Source organism: Oryctolagus cuniculus, chromosome 5 (assembly GCF_051225735.1).
Source record: "Oryctolagus cuniculus isolate XC-2025 breed Fujian yellow rabbit chromosome 5, ASM5122573v1, whole genome shotgun sequence".
In the NCBI taxonomy this organism is placed as follows: Eukaryota; Metazoa; Chordata; class Mammalia; order Lagomorpha; family Leporidae; genus Oryctolagus; species Oryctolagus cuniculus.
The window spans coordinates 38670461-38685288 of NC_142871.1; the positions used below are offsets into that span (position 1 = coordinate 38670461).

General features: G+C 44.3%; 1 protein-coding gene across 3 annotated transcripts in view; it reads right to left on the reverse strand.

Moving 5' to 3' along the window:
* Positions 1-9893, reverse strand: part of TMEM200A (transmembrane protein 200A) — an 89456-nt gene extending 79563 nt beyond the window's left edge. Inside the window, exons 1-2 of one of the 3 annotated variants that reach the window (XM_008263497.5) lie at positions 8763-9885; positions 5631-5727 (exon numbers count right to left, since the gene is read on the reverse strand). The gene's annotated coding sequence lies outside the window, so the exon portion shown is untranslated. Of the gene's footprint in view, positions 1-5630; positions 5728-8264; positions 8733-8762 lie in introns of those variants that run through there. The other 2 variants (XM_089332690.1, XM_008263498.5) reach the window with 2 other exon arrangements.
* Positions 9894-14828: the final 4935 nt, after the last annotated feature.

Below are 14828 nucleotides of genomic sequence, written 5' to 3' on the forward strand. Positions count from 1 at the left end.
AAAAAATCAAACTAGGGAAGACGTGGTGAGGGGTACTTCCACGCATTGTCAGTCTCTTACTTATTCTGAAAGCTGGCTTGTCACCAAGTATCAAGTTCATACCCTTTGACTCAGGAATGGGCTTTCCATGGGTCTTTCTCAAGAAGTAACCTGATACAAAAATGTAATGATGAATAAAAATAAACATAACTTTCATCTGAAATTTGAACAAAGATTTCACCAAAGTGCCATTTATAATACCAACTACCATTTATAATACTAAATACTTGGAAAAAGTCTAAAGGTCAGATTGTAAGGGAATAATTAGTAAATTATGATATATTCATACAATGCAATATTATGCAGACATTAATAAAGCTTGCCTAGAGGTTGGAAAATATTTAGGACTTAAGATTAAGCAAATAGAGACGGTTGTATTATGTTACTAACTATGGAAAAAATCATTAAAAACAAGTAGGAAGAAAATGCCAAAATGTTATGGGTGCCTTTGGGTTATACAATTAGAGGCAAATTTTCTCCCTGACTTTTTAATACCTAATGTATTTTCCACAGTTTTTACTGGGCGCATGCATTGCTTTTACGACTGGAAGTAATCGCCTCTCTTCAGAAATGTCAAGTTCCTCTATTCTATTACAAATACTTGTACATATATGTTCACAGAGCCAATATGACTCATTTTGCCAAAGGAGCCAAAATGTATGTTTCTCCTGTGCCAACATCAGCTTAGAGAGATTACTGAGATTCTTTGGATTCACTCTGCATTTCAGCCCAGAGTTACAGATTCTCCAAAGGAAAATATTTTCTCTGCAGCAGCTGCTAATCTATCCACACCTCTGTGATTAGCTCACTATTTGCAAAAGAGCCTGATCCTTCTCAACATTACTTTTCCTTCATGAGCCTTTAATGTTCTTTTTAATATATCTACCAGCTTCGATGTATTGTAAATCATTTGTTTACATCCGCTCTTATTAGATCATGAGTTCTGATCCTTATTCTCAAGGATCTCATAATCTAATGGAACAAGCACATGAATGTTGTCTGGCCCCCCAAATGGCCAAACACTCCCTGAATCTGGTTAATGTGAATGACTGGTGCTTTTTCAATGACACTGATAGCTTCTTTGGTCTTGCCTTCTTCTAGATAAGATCTATTAAGATACAAATTCAAAGGATTACCCCTACTTCAACCCAGAGTAAAACCGTCTCTAAAATCAACCAACACACGTGCAAATCCTATAAGGAATTTCCAACACTCTCTTGTCCCATGTTTCCCTAATGTACACATTCCCCCTCGCTGCCATGGGCAGCAAATGCATCTTGTTCAACCACAGCTCCTGGTGGTAGGTTCTTAGTCCTACAAGGAATGCCCTCCTCTCTTCTCAATACTCATATGTATTCAGTAGAACTTGTCTCTTCACAGAAGCCTTCCCTGATTGGCCTTCTGCACTTTAGATGGTTCCATTCCTTTTGTTCTCCATACACTGATGTTCAGCTGTTACTATTCAGTTTGTATTTCCTAACACTAGCTAGCATGTGATCTTGATTATTCTCTAAAAGATTCTTCCAATACTAAAATCACATCATTCTTGTATGCTGTTTCAAAGATTTATGGGGCAGGAATGATTAACAGAGGTTAAGAAGATGGTTAAAACATTTATATCTCTATGGCCAGTGTTGGGGCACAGAAGGTTAAATTGTCATTTGTGATGTGGGAATCCCATATCAGAATGCTGGTTTGAGTCCCAGTCACTCTGCTTCTGGTCCAGCTTCCTGCTAATGTGCCTGGGAAGTCAGCAGACTATATGCCACCCATGTGGAAGACTTGGATGGAGTTCCAGGCTGCTGGCTATAGGCTGGCCCAGACCTGGATGTTGTGGACCTTTGGGAAGTGAACCAGCATATGGAAGGCCTTTTTCTCTCTCTCTCTCCCTCCCTTCCCTCCTCCCTCTGCCTTTCAAATAAATGAGTCCTTAAAATAAAAATAAGTAAATAAAAATAAGTAAAAATAAATAAATAAATAAAATGCCTGTGTCCCACATCAAATATCTGCATTTGATATCAGATTCTAGCTCTACTTCCTGACTCCAGCTTCCTGCTAATGCACACCCTGGGAAGCAGCAGTGATGGTTCAAGTAATTTGGTTCGTGCCACCCATGTGGGAGACCTGGATTGAGTTCTCAGCTCCTGCCTTCAGCCTGGCCCAGCCCTGGCTACTACAGACATTTTGGGAGTTAACAGATGGGAGTGCTCTCTCTCTCAAATTAAAACAAAAAGACTCTGAGGTTCTCACAAATATGTCCATTTTCATATACTTTCTTATTTCCCTTATTCTTACTATACACACATATGCACACATACAGTCTATTACATAAATCCAGTCATACATCTAAGCACATAGAATTTGCCTGTGCATTTTCTGGAGACTGATATGATATTGCTCATATTCTGTCAGTAAATCATTCCATTTAGAATATCTTCAAGTATAGACCTTTGTAACTAGAATAAGTTCCCTGTACTTACTACATTCAGCATGTCCTAGAACTTTCTCTCTCTTTCTATTGACACCATATGTATCTATCTCTTCTTTTTCAGATTTAAGGACAAAGCACCCATATGTTTAAAGGTAAATTCAGGCCACAGCAGTTGGCAGAGGTCCCTTCTCTTTAACTGAATTTCATGACTAAAATTATTTTCCAAACATATGACCTGCTAACATATCTATACACTGCATAATGACTGAGAGCTTGCACCCAAGGAAAAACACCTACTAGGCTGTTCAAGTTTGTGCCAAAGAAGGGTATAATGCTATGGGACAAGTCTCACATGGTCTGTTTTTACTTCTCACTCAGATGTCTCAAAGTTAGCTCTTTGTCTTCCTGTAATCATATGCCCTGCTGGCTTCCTTTTTCCTGTCACTTAGATTTGAAATTAATCTTGCCCTGCTAGGACCAGAATGACTCTCTGAGGATCTAGGATGAGGTCTGGATTCAGACAGATGTGGGATTCCACGCCAGCACCTTCACATTCCAGTCTGGCTCCAGAAGCTCCAGTAAGCAATTTAACCTCTCTGATCTCCCATTTCCTGGCTTAGTATTGTACTGAAGATTTAGTGAGGTTGTGTATCCAAGGCACATACCACATGATCTACAAATGTTAGCTATTCTTTCCCTAATGGTGCCTGATCACTAATAGAACCCTGTCTCCCTCTGAGGAGCTGCTCACTCCCTATTCTTATTGACTTACACCAGGAAGGACATTTAAGGCCAGGACAGATGGCGGAGTTCCTGTTCTCAAATCAACAATCAAGTCCCAGTTCTATTGATCTACCCACCTGTTCAACTTCCTGATATTGCTCCCATTGCTTTTTTTCTGTCACACTCCAACCTGCAAACCAAGAATCTAGGTACACAGGATTCTGCTGGAGTCTCCCCTCGGCACTCTTGTCTAGCTTGTCGCTGAGCTGGATGCTCCGCACCTTTACCCTAATAACTTCTATTCTGTGCCTTCTGTCTGACTTGGATTCCTGCCACTCTGCTTACCTACTGGAAGGCCCAGCCTTGATCCTGTCCTTGATCCTGGTCCAAACACTGGATTCTGGTCTTGGGCTTGAGAGTCAGTGGTTAAGGCTCTGGCTGTGGTGTCAGACCACCAAGGTTAGAATTCCAGATCTACCACTTAATGACCATGTAATCTTTTTTTTTAACTTTTTATTTATTTTTTTTATTTTTATTTTTTTGACAGGCAGAGTGGACAGTGAGAGAGAGAGAGAGACAGAGAGAAAGGTCTTCCTTTGCCGTTGGTTCACCCTCCAATGGCTGCCGCAGCCGGCGCGCTGCGGCCGGCGCACCGCGCTGATCCAATGGCAGGAGCCAGGTACTTCTCCAGGTCTCCCATGGGGTGCAGGGCCCAAGTACTTGGGCCATTTTCCACTGCACTTCCTGGCCACACCAGAGAGCTGGCCTGGAAGAGGGGCAACTGGGACAGAATCCGGCGCCCCAACCAGGACTAGAACCTGGTGTGCCGGCGCCGCAAAGCAGAGGATTAGCCTAGTGAGCTGCGGCGCCAGCGTGACCATGTAATCTTAAGTAAATTATTTAACTCCCTTATCTACTCACAAGACTCTCATACTGTAGTTCACACATTCCTGCTGCCAATACTGTAATTTGACAACTCTAACCTGTACCTGTTGTTCCCTTTTTGCCTATCTCCAACAACCCATGAATTTTCAAAGACAATAGTTGTGTGTTCATTGTTTCACTTTCCTGGCTCTACAATTCCCAAAGTAAGGGTCACCAATCTCATTAATATTAGGTGCCAGGGCTTCTGCAAATTAAATCCCTTGGTGGGAAACAAGGCAAAAGGCTGTTTGCTGAAGGGACACAGAGATAAATGGCAGGTTACTCATTCAATCATAGTCTGAAAACGACAGTCCTTCCAATGAAGTCTAGACATGAGACATTATTGCATCACTGGGTTTCACCTTGGATGGAAGTTAGGTGCCATTTCTGGAATCTGCTGGCTTTGGGCACCTGAATTGCCTACAATGAAGTGCAAACTCCATACACAGGGAGTTTGTTTGGAGTTATCACAAAAAAGGAATGAGTGGGTCAGCACTGCAGCACTGCAGGTTAAGCCATTACTTGTGATGCTGGCATTCCATATCAGAGTGACCCAGCTATAACAGTCATTTGGGAGTGAAATAGTAGATGGAAGCTAGCTTGCTTGTTCTTTCTCTCTCTTTCTCTCCCTTACTGCCTCGCTCCCGTTCCCTCCCACTCTCCCTGTCACTCTACCTTTAAGGTAAATAAATCTCTTTAAAAAAAATGGAGAGAGAAGTTATCCGCAATAATAGACATACTGTGTTTGATTGACAGAATTGCTTGCTTTAAACAACCATACTTCTATGTGGTATAAACACAAATGCCCATCATAGAGCCATACTAGCCCATTCCTTCCCATCCTACTATCACCAGAACCACATACGCACTGGGCTGGGCACATGATACAGTCTGACACTATCCACAGGATCACTGAGTTCCTCAGGGAGATTTACATAAAACACACCCAAAAGATACAGGATGCCTCTTTCTTGTGGACTCCAAGCCCAAGGATAGAGACTTGGAACTAATGAGAACAGACCTTGTCTGCACATAGAAAGATCTCAAAATAAACTTAACAAAGAAAGAAGCGGAGTCAAGAAATGGGAGTGGAAAGAGAACCTTGATAAAATCATGTGAGTATCTGGGTTCCAGCCATGACTCAAGCAAGGTCTGCCTATGGACTCTCCATTCACGTAGCCAATAAATCCTTCTGCCTGTCCCTTTTTGCTTAACATGGTTAAAAGCCATTTCTTTGTGTATACAATCAAATGAATCCTGACCAACTCCTCTTCTCAGGAACACAGGAAGGGTGATGCAACAGGGGCCCTATCCATCCTTGTGCCCTTAAAACTCAGGGCCCAGTATGATGAGAGTACTGAAAGAAAGAATGTATAGAATTCCTATCTTTACACCTTGCTACATTTCTATGCCTAGTATGTAATTCTCCTCTGGTGACAAAGTTTACGAAACACAGCTTGCTACTAGAAGACAGCCCATTAATTAACAGTACAATGACCCAAAGAATTCTCACCTTTATATGAGAAGCAGGTATTTTCTTTTTGCAGTTGCACTCAAGGCTCTTGAAAATCTTACCAAGGACTTTGTTACAGTCAAATCCCCCGGAATTCCTGCTCAGGAAAGAGAAGGAGGTGAGGTGGAGAGGAAGTGCAAAAGAGGTGCAATCAGACTAAACATCAATGATCAGAACTCGAGGCATAAGGAAGTCTTGCTCTCATAACTGGAGAACCTTGCCTTCCAGAATGTAACCTAAATTATAACCCAGAAATTCCACCTCCACTAAAATCTGACACCAACCTTTCTCTCGCATTTTACTCAGGGTCTCCAAAGCCTGCAGGAGGGCAGTGAAGCGTACTGTACAAACACACTCTGTAGTACTAGCCTGGCTTTCATCACCTTTCTGCTCTAAATACTCCTGAGGGTCATTAGGAAAAATCAATTTCCATTATTTGTGAAAATTCATGGAAAATCATGTTGTATTTAGTGCAAGTTCGCCTTTATTTTATTATGTTTGTCAACTCAGGGAATCACTGATGGGTCAGATGCCCCGGGCCAGATCTCATTGACCTCCTGTACCAAAGCCTTTACCATTTTCCTACATCTATCACAGCCTTTAGCCTTCCACCCAACTCCTACACGACCCCCCAAAACACACGCGTACACATCCTGATTTCTCCTTCATCTTAATTCCACCAGAACTTGTCATGCAGCATTTCGAAAAGAGAACATAAAGATCGCTGGTCCACAGCCCGCATTCTGCAGACGACAGCACCAAGGGACTCATTCAAGGTCATGTACTCAGGGCATAAGTAGGTCAAGAAGACAACTCACCCATCCAGTGCCCTTTTCAACCCCAGACTGCACCCCATTCTGCAATGGTCCCCCAGTGCTCGGAGACCAGCCTAGGTGCTAGGTGATCTGTGGCATATTTAGAGTCCTCTCCTCATTAGTCTATAAACTCTCATACAAGAAGCTGGATGGGTGTCCATTTGCTAGCACGGCACCACAAGTGCTTGTCAGTGCTCTCAGTGCTTGGGCACATATCAGATTTTAGCAGATAAAATGTATCCTATGTCTAGGAACCAGCATGTACACTTGACAAAAGTGCAAATCATATATTCCTTAATAAAAGCAAAAAAAAAAAAAGGATCTAACTCATTACAAGTTTTTTTTTTTTTTTTTGTCCCAACCCAAGTTATTTTTGAGATATATTTGGATTGACAAAGACTCCCCATGCTGTCTCCTATTTAGGGAGAGGAACATTATAAAAATTTATTTTTAAACTGCCTCCTCTTTTAAATTCTACAATCTACTTGATAAACAATGTGCATTACTATGATGACTTATTTTTTATCTTCTAATTTTACTTAAGAAATGAGAAAGGTGACATTTGCTTTGATCTTTGTCCTTATATGCCTTCCTAAGCAAAATACAAATTTCTTGTCCTTTCTGCTAAGGGTCACCACGGGGTTGAGAAAATGTAACCAGTCAATTCAGTTTCATGCCCTATGTATGTCAATAGCTACCGTTCTCTGTTCAATGAGCTGTTGTCAAAATTCCAAAACTCCCCAAGTCCAAATATAGCAGTCTAACACTTGGAGAACACAAAAGCTTCACTGACAATCGCTCCAAGTTACAATAACAAGTGAGGCCATCCTCTTAAGAATGATCTATTTTGCAGGATTCTTTCTGATTATGGTGCCTCTTGGATTCCACATGCATTACATAGCTCTACCTCAGAGGCAACAGGTAAAGAAGTCTCTCTGTGCTGTCTGGAAATCACATACAAAGACTTCCCACGCAACAACTCCCTCTTTTGCTGAATGCTTTCCCAGCCTAGATACAAAGCTAATTATAACCAGGGCTACACATGATTGCCAAAGCATCTCATAATTATGACCTCTCTAGTAGACTTCATTAGAGAAAAACCATCCTTAACACTTGGGCATATACTTTTCAGAGCAAAAAGAAAATCTTAAACATTAAATTGTCAAAAGAATTACAATTTCCACTGAAAAGAAGAATTATTTTCTATTGAGAAGGACTCAGATTCTTCATTTGAGCTGCTTAAAAAGCATTAAACTACAATCAGATGCTTCTGTGTGGGTAAACAGCAGCAGGAAAATAAAGTAAGGTTTTGAAAGTTTCAGAATTCAGCCCACTTCTCACCAAATGTGAAAATGTTCTAGTATCAGAAGCTAAATACCAGACTGAACGTCACTGTATTAGTGTTTCCATATGGCAAGAAGTGACAAAAATCCAACTACATAGCCTCCACAGGCTCTGTTACTAGTAATGCCTCAAGCGCGGCGCAAAGTAGCCTCTGAACTTGGTGCGACTGCAAACCGCGAGTTCAATATTCCTACTGACAAATAACAATTTTGATGGACTCTTGATCATGTTTTGCATGCAGTTGTCCCCAACTACTTCTGAAGATCTTCAAAAGAAAAGGCACTTTAACCCAACACATTTTTACTTAAATACACCAAAGGTGTGCAGAGAATGGCTCCAATTACTCAATTCTACGCGTATATGTGAAGCATCTGCCTTCCTCTCTGACATTACCAGTGCCTGGCACAGAGTAATTACACACACACACGCAAACACACACCCCAAAGAGCAGTAAACACACAGAGCTTGCGCCTACACAATGTGAAGTGCTGGCTTGCACAATTAATGAGCGCAGAATGATGAATGGAGCAAATCTTGCAAGCCCTGGGTCCTTTCTCTTCAGGACAGCCTCTATTGGGAGAAGAATAATGCTGAATTGTGCAAATCTCGGTCCTGCCTCTCCATTTTGTCTATGCAGGCACCACCACGTACTCCGCTGCCCATCAATTAGCTCTGTGGACTCCCTGGAACCGAGACAAAGGAGGGTGTAGCTGGCAGGATTGCAGCCAGGCGCTCTGATACTCCGCGCTCGCCGAGGCTGCCCCACGCGGCTCTTCTCGCGCCCCGGGGACCGAGGCGCCCGGACCTGAAGGCGGACTTGGTTTGTTTCCCAAACTTCAGGAGGTAGCGCTTGCCCTAACTCCTGAGGCTACAGCGGAGGCGGGCGCAAGGGGCTGACGGCTCGCCCGGATCCCGCTGCAGCGGCCGCCCACCCACCTCCGCACGCCCAGCGGTGCCCAGTCCTTCCCCTCACCTGTCCTGAGCGCGGGGTCTCGGGGGTCCGGTCGCCTTTCGCGGCTGTCACTCCTGGAAATGCCCGGGACCTCAGGCGCCTGCGGTGACGAGCGAAGGCAGCTGCGAGCGAGGGGGCGTCAGCGGGAATCTCGTGGGCAGCCGCGGGCAGCCGCGCTCTTCCTCTCCATCCCGGCGGGGCTCCGGCAGCCGACGCGGCGCGGTCACCGCGGGCGGATGAGTCAGGCGAGGGGGCGGGCGAGGGGAAGGGGCGCCCCTACCTCCGCGCCGGGGGGACGCGGGCGGCCTCGGGGCCGGGGGTGCGCCGCTGACTGTGCCCGCCGCGGGCTGCGGGGTCGCCGCTAGCCGCCATCCGGAGCGCGGGGTCCGGGGACGCCGGCCCGCGGAAGGCACGGGCGCGGCGAGCCGGCGGGGCCAGGCACTCGCAGCTCAGGCGCCGCCGCCGCCGCCCAGGAAGACAAAAGGGAGCTCCGACCGCTGGGAGGGGAAAAGTTTTCTGCGAGGTTCCAGACGGATCCCAGCCCCAAACCCCGGAGAGGCGGATTGGGGGCGAGGGGCGGGGCTGGCTCCTAAGAGCGTCGCCACCCGAACGGGACCCGGGACCGAGCCAATATCGCCGCCGCCCGCGATTCGTGGGAACCCTGGCCCTGCCTGCCTTTCTTCCAGGGAGATGCGGACAGGATCCCCTCCTCCGCTCCAGGACTCCAAACCGCCCGACTTGCACCCTGACCGCAGAGTTGCACTTCTAAGAGCAGGGGTCGCCCGCAGATCAAACCCAGCCCCGGGAACAAAGTGCCGGCTCCCAGGCGCTGGGTCCTGGCTGCAAGGCCGGCAGGCGGAAACGGACACACCCACCCCGAGGCTCGCCCCTCGCCGCGGCGCGACCCGCGTTTCCGGAGCCAGGGGTCCCGGCCTCGCCAGTGCTCCCGAGCAGAGCGGGCAGTCCAGGCCGATTCCGGGCTTTCTGGGGAGCAAGCGTCAGAGGACCCTGGGCTCCACGCCCCTCGCACGCTTTCTCACCAGAGGCCACCTGGGCGGGTCGGGGTCCCCCTGGTGGCTGCGCCGGCGCTGCGCGAAAGCGACCACACCTGACCCGAAGCGGACGCTGAAACGCCCGCTCCGTCTACACTAGAGCGCCCAGCGGCGCTTGGCCGCTGTTCTGGCCCTGTCGGGGGCTCTGGGAGAGCGGTTTAGGGGGCGAAAAGACAATAGGGGTGAATTGGGACGCTGAGGACTTCGACGAGCGGTGAAGTTCACCTCCAAACATCAAAACCAAAGAGAGGTTCAGGTTAACCTCTTGCCCCCAAATAATATTGAGTGGAGACGGTTCCCTACTCATGGAGTGAAATATGCCACTTCGGAAGGGAGAGAAATGACGAATGCATTTATGAAGGTCAACCCAGTGAGTAAAGTTTTCTGTAAAACTGGATTAGGGGATATTCCCACCACTGCAACCCTACGCTGTAAGTGTGGTGCACCTGCGTGTCCCCTGTACGTGTTCTTAGCCCTGGACTAGCAGGCACGAATGGCATTCTGGTGCAGTGTATTTGTGAATTTAAATGCATTATCTGCTGATGGCAGTCACAAGAAAAGGCTGTTTTTATCAGGGGAGGGAGGAGAATTCCATGCCAAGAATCAAACGGTTTAAAAAAATGGAAATCAGATATGGCAATGAGGAGAAATGGGTGTCCTTGGACACTGGGTGCTTTTCATAAAAAGTTCACAATGGAAACGTTAGAACTAAGAGGAAGGGGGGGGAGGAGAGGCTGAAGGAGGAGGAAGGGCAGGTAAAGAAGGGGGAGAAGAAAGGAGGGAAAAGGAGATGAGTCACCTCTGTAAGCCATCTGTAGTTTTATTTTTACCGCACCTGCGTCTAGTACTCTTGAGCCCACCTCCACCTGCTCAATTCTCTTACATATTTATCAAAGAACAACGTGGAAGCAGTGTGATTCCCCTAGGCCAGCCTTATAATTTTTGCCTCTGCATTTTATAAATAACTTGAGGCCACAATCGTCCCATAAAGCCCTTAAGAGTGAACACCGCTTCTTTAGGAATTAGTAATAGACTCACAATGTCCAATGTCCATAGTGGTCATTTAACATAACACACTATCTACGACAAGCAATGAAACGTTTAAAGTGGCCATATAGCCATTTTAGGCATTGAGTGAGTATTTCTCTAAAAGGGACTGATGTGAACCAAGAAAGAAGAAATAAGCACATTCTCATAGCCACTGATGGTGATAGTTCCTCATATCTGAACTCAGATTTCACTGAGTCAACCAAGAAGATGAAAAGGAGGGAGAGCTGGGGGAAGGAGGAAGAGGAGAAAGAAAAAAGCTGCACCAGGTAAAATCATCAAAATGAAATAATTTACATTTCCTTTTTAAATAATTACTATTACTCTCAGAAGACTGGGATAAAATGTGGTAAATAGAGAATTACCTGTAATTCACTAGTCTGAGCAACTCCCAAGATGTTAGTTATAAATTCTTCCCCAGCACTAAGTGCTCAAGGCAATGTCAGGTAAATTATTTAATCTTTGCTAATGGCCAATATTTTTCCATCTGACAAGATCCCAATGAATATGCCATGGCGGTAATGGATTTTGAATTTAGCTCTATATCTGCTTTTCAAATAATGGATGGCAATCAACTACTTCTCACCATCAAGAGCTGCACTGTGCTTCATACATGATATGTTTTTCTACATCCTTCTTAGATGTGTAAATTTCCAGTAGAACAAGCCCATCCTAAGAAGAGTGCATGAGAGACGAAAAACACTCCCAAAACTCAGGCACAAGCACCCATGAACACAGGGATTTTGAACTCCATTTCTCCCATCTCTTAGGCAGAAAGAAACCTACTTCAAAATTCTGTCATTAAAATTAAAATAGCATATAACATTCTTCTTGGCTGTCATATAGATCTTCAACACACAGTTGAACACAAACACACCCACACATCAGAATTATTTTAATAATATTAAAATATAGTAATAAAAGAAGATTCTGGGTTCTTGAATCAAGAATTAATTTGATAAAATTGTGAAAATGTGAAGATCAACATTTTCACTCTCGGTACACAAGAAACATAAGCCTAATGGACAGCAATGAATTTTTAATGAGTTAATTTTGGAAACATACATTGGAATGAAAATAATGAGTATCCTTAAGCAGATCATGCAACAAGGTTAAGAGAAGGCCTATTAAAAGGCATGTGTGAGGTTATACTCACAATTTTTTTCCATAAATGTAGCCCATAGTGGCCCTGTAACCAGAGAGAGGATCCTCAACCAGGAACCAAAAATGTCTTCGGTGGGAAGCAAATGGAATTGTTTGCAAGACTTCTGTCTGAACTACTTTCTTCCAGCTGTGAAATAGATTCATAGTTTTAAACCCACCCCCACCTGAGGTATTTCTGCCAACAACTGTGGTTGCTATTTCAAAGTGGGGGTTGGAAAAGAACAAAGCCAAGAAAGAAAATGAGCTTTCTGATTTCATCTTTGGCATAACAAATGGGTGGAAAGAATACAGAAGAAAGAAAAAGGTGGAAGAACCACATTCTGAAATAAATTAAGATAATGTTTACTTCACTGAGATTCTAAATAGAACTTTGTCATGTTCCTAATTATTTCTTTTTCTTTGTGTTCAATGGACTAATAGTTCAGTGGAATTAGTGACAAAAAGGTGTTGCTAATTTCTTTTTCTATTCATCAAGTGTGTAAGTGAGAGTGCTAATTCCTCTCAAGTAGATTTATTTATTTATTTGAAAGTCAGAGTTACACACAAAGAGGCAGAAAGAAAATAGATTTTTTTTTTTAATCTGGAAGCTGATGCTAGTACTTAAAATCTTTTAAATTCTGTATTCACTCATTATCAGATGATAAATTGGATTAGATACTTTTTGACTTAGGGACACTGACAGCATACCATTGAAAAATGAGAAAGGGGACACACTTTTCCCCCTCTGATGCCCCAGTTCTTTCCCTGGACAAATATGAAGGAAATTACATGAAGGGAAAAAACACAAAATAACTGAAGACAATTCAAGAAGCACTTTTTTAGAAAAAGATTCTGACCATGTATTTTGTTACAAGAATGTACCCACAGAAAATAACAGAGATTTGCAAACTTTGGAAAAGATGGCAATGATAGCGCACCTGTTCCACTGTCCAAGGTACTGAACCAGTCATTGGTCATTAGGGTCTGGTTACTCAAAACTGCTTACTCATAGTCTGCAACTCAACAACTGCAAGTGATTCGACTGCATGCTAAAATTTGGGAACTAAAATGAAATAAAAATTTGAGAATTACAACATGAGGACACAGTTCACACTGCCCTGCTCGCATGACTCATTTCGATCCTCTCCAGAGCCACAGCCTGAATGTTGCATTTTTAGCCTCATTTCATTTGGTGGTGGTAGTGTGGCTTTATGCAGAGAACATGGCTCTTGAATCAAAGAACTCAGTTAAGATCTCAATTCTTTGGAACACCCTGCACCTCATTGTCCTTATCCATAAAGTGCTCATAATTTCATGTCCTTATAATGCAGTCTTAAGTACTTAATGACAATAAAATCATAGTTGTAAAGCCCTTAACCTGGTGTGTAGTAGAGGTTTAACAAACATCCCAACCATGATGTGAGTGCTACACATTCAATCATGGAAGGATGCCCTCTAAACAAAGCCCTCTGAGGCATAGTGAAAATGTATTGTAAAGCAATTTAATCTCCAGTGTCTGCCCCCAAATATCAACCCTACAGCAACTATAGTTAATAAAGTATAATTTTAATGGACAAGCATAAAGCCTCTGCTGTCTGTGATGCCTTCATCCCATATGGGTGCTAGTTTATGTCCAAACTGCTGCACTTCTGATCCAGCTCCCTGCTAATGGCCTGAGAGAGCAGTGCATTATGACCTAAGAACCTAGGCCCTGGCTTTGGCCTGGCCCACAGTTGGCTGTTGTGGCCATGTAGAGAATGAACCAGTGCATGGGAGATCCCTCTCTCTGTAACCCTTTCAAAATAAGGAATATTTTTAAAAAGGTATAATTTTAACACCTACCAAATCTTCCTTCAGTGTGGGGGATTTCTCTTCCCATAATTGTGATCTGGAGTAAAGAAAGACAAATTCTTTCTTAACAATTACACTAGATCTGTTTTTATTGAAATAGAATAAGATGATTTGGCATTTTGAATTCTAAAATATTTATAAATATCTGGATATTGTACTTCTTTTTTAAAAAGATTTCTTTATTTGAAAGGCAGAGTTCAGAGAGAGAGAATGAATCTTCCATCCACTGGTTCACTCCAAAAATGGCTGCAACAGCCAGAGATGAGCCTGGCCAAAGCCAGGAGCCAGGAGCTTCATCTGGGTCTCCCATGTTGGTGCAGGGACCCAGGACCTTGGGCCATCTCCACTGCTTTCCCAGGTGCATTAGTAGGGAGCTGCATTGGAATTGGAGCAGCTGGGACTCAAACCAGCACTCATATAAAATGCTGGCATCATAAGGAGTGTCTTAACCTGCTATGCCACAATGCCAGTCCCTGACAGAAATCTATACACACATATAGCTGACTTTGTAATATATATGCACATACAGTCAGACTTATGTATGGACCAGAATTAAGCTACAATATCAGTAAAACAGAATGCTGTTTAAACTGTTCTATTTAGCAATCACATGCATACCCTTTCAAACATTTATTAGAACATGAGAAAATGTTGACATTTTCATTGTTCAAAAAGAAATATCAGGGCCGGCGCCGCGGCTCACGAGGCTAATCCTCCCCCTTGCGGCGCCAGCACACCGGGTTCTAGTCCCGGTCGGGGCGCCGGATTCTGTCCCGGTTGCCCCTCTTCCAGGCCAGCTCTCTGCTGTGGCCAGGGAGTGCAGTGGAGGATGGCCCAAGTACCTGGGCCCTGCACCCCATGGGAGACCAAGAGAAGTACCTGGCTCCTGGCTTCGCAGCAGCGCGCCGGCCACGACAGCCATTGGAGGGTGAACCAACGGCAAAGGAAGACCTTTCTCTCTGTCTCTCTCTCTCTCACTGTCCACTCTGCCTGT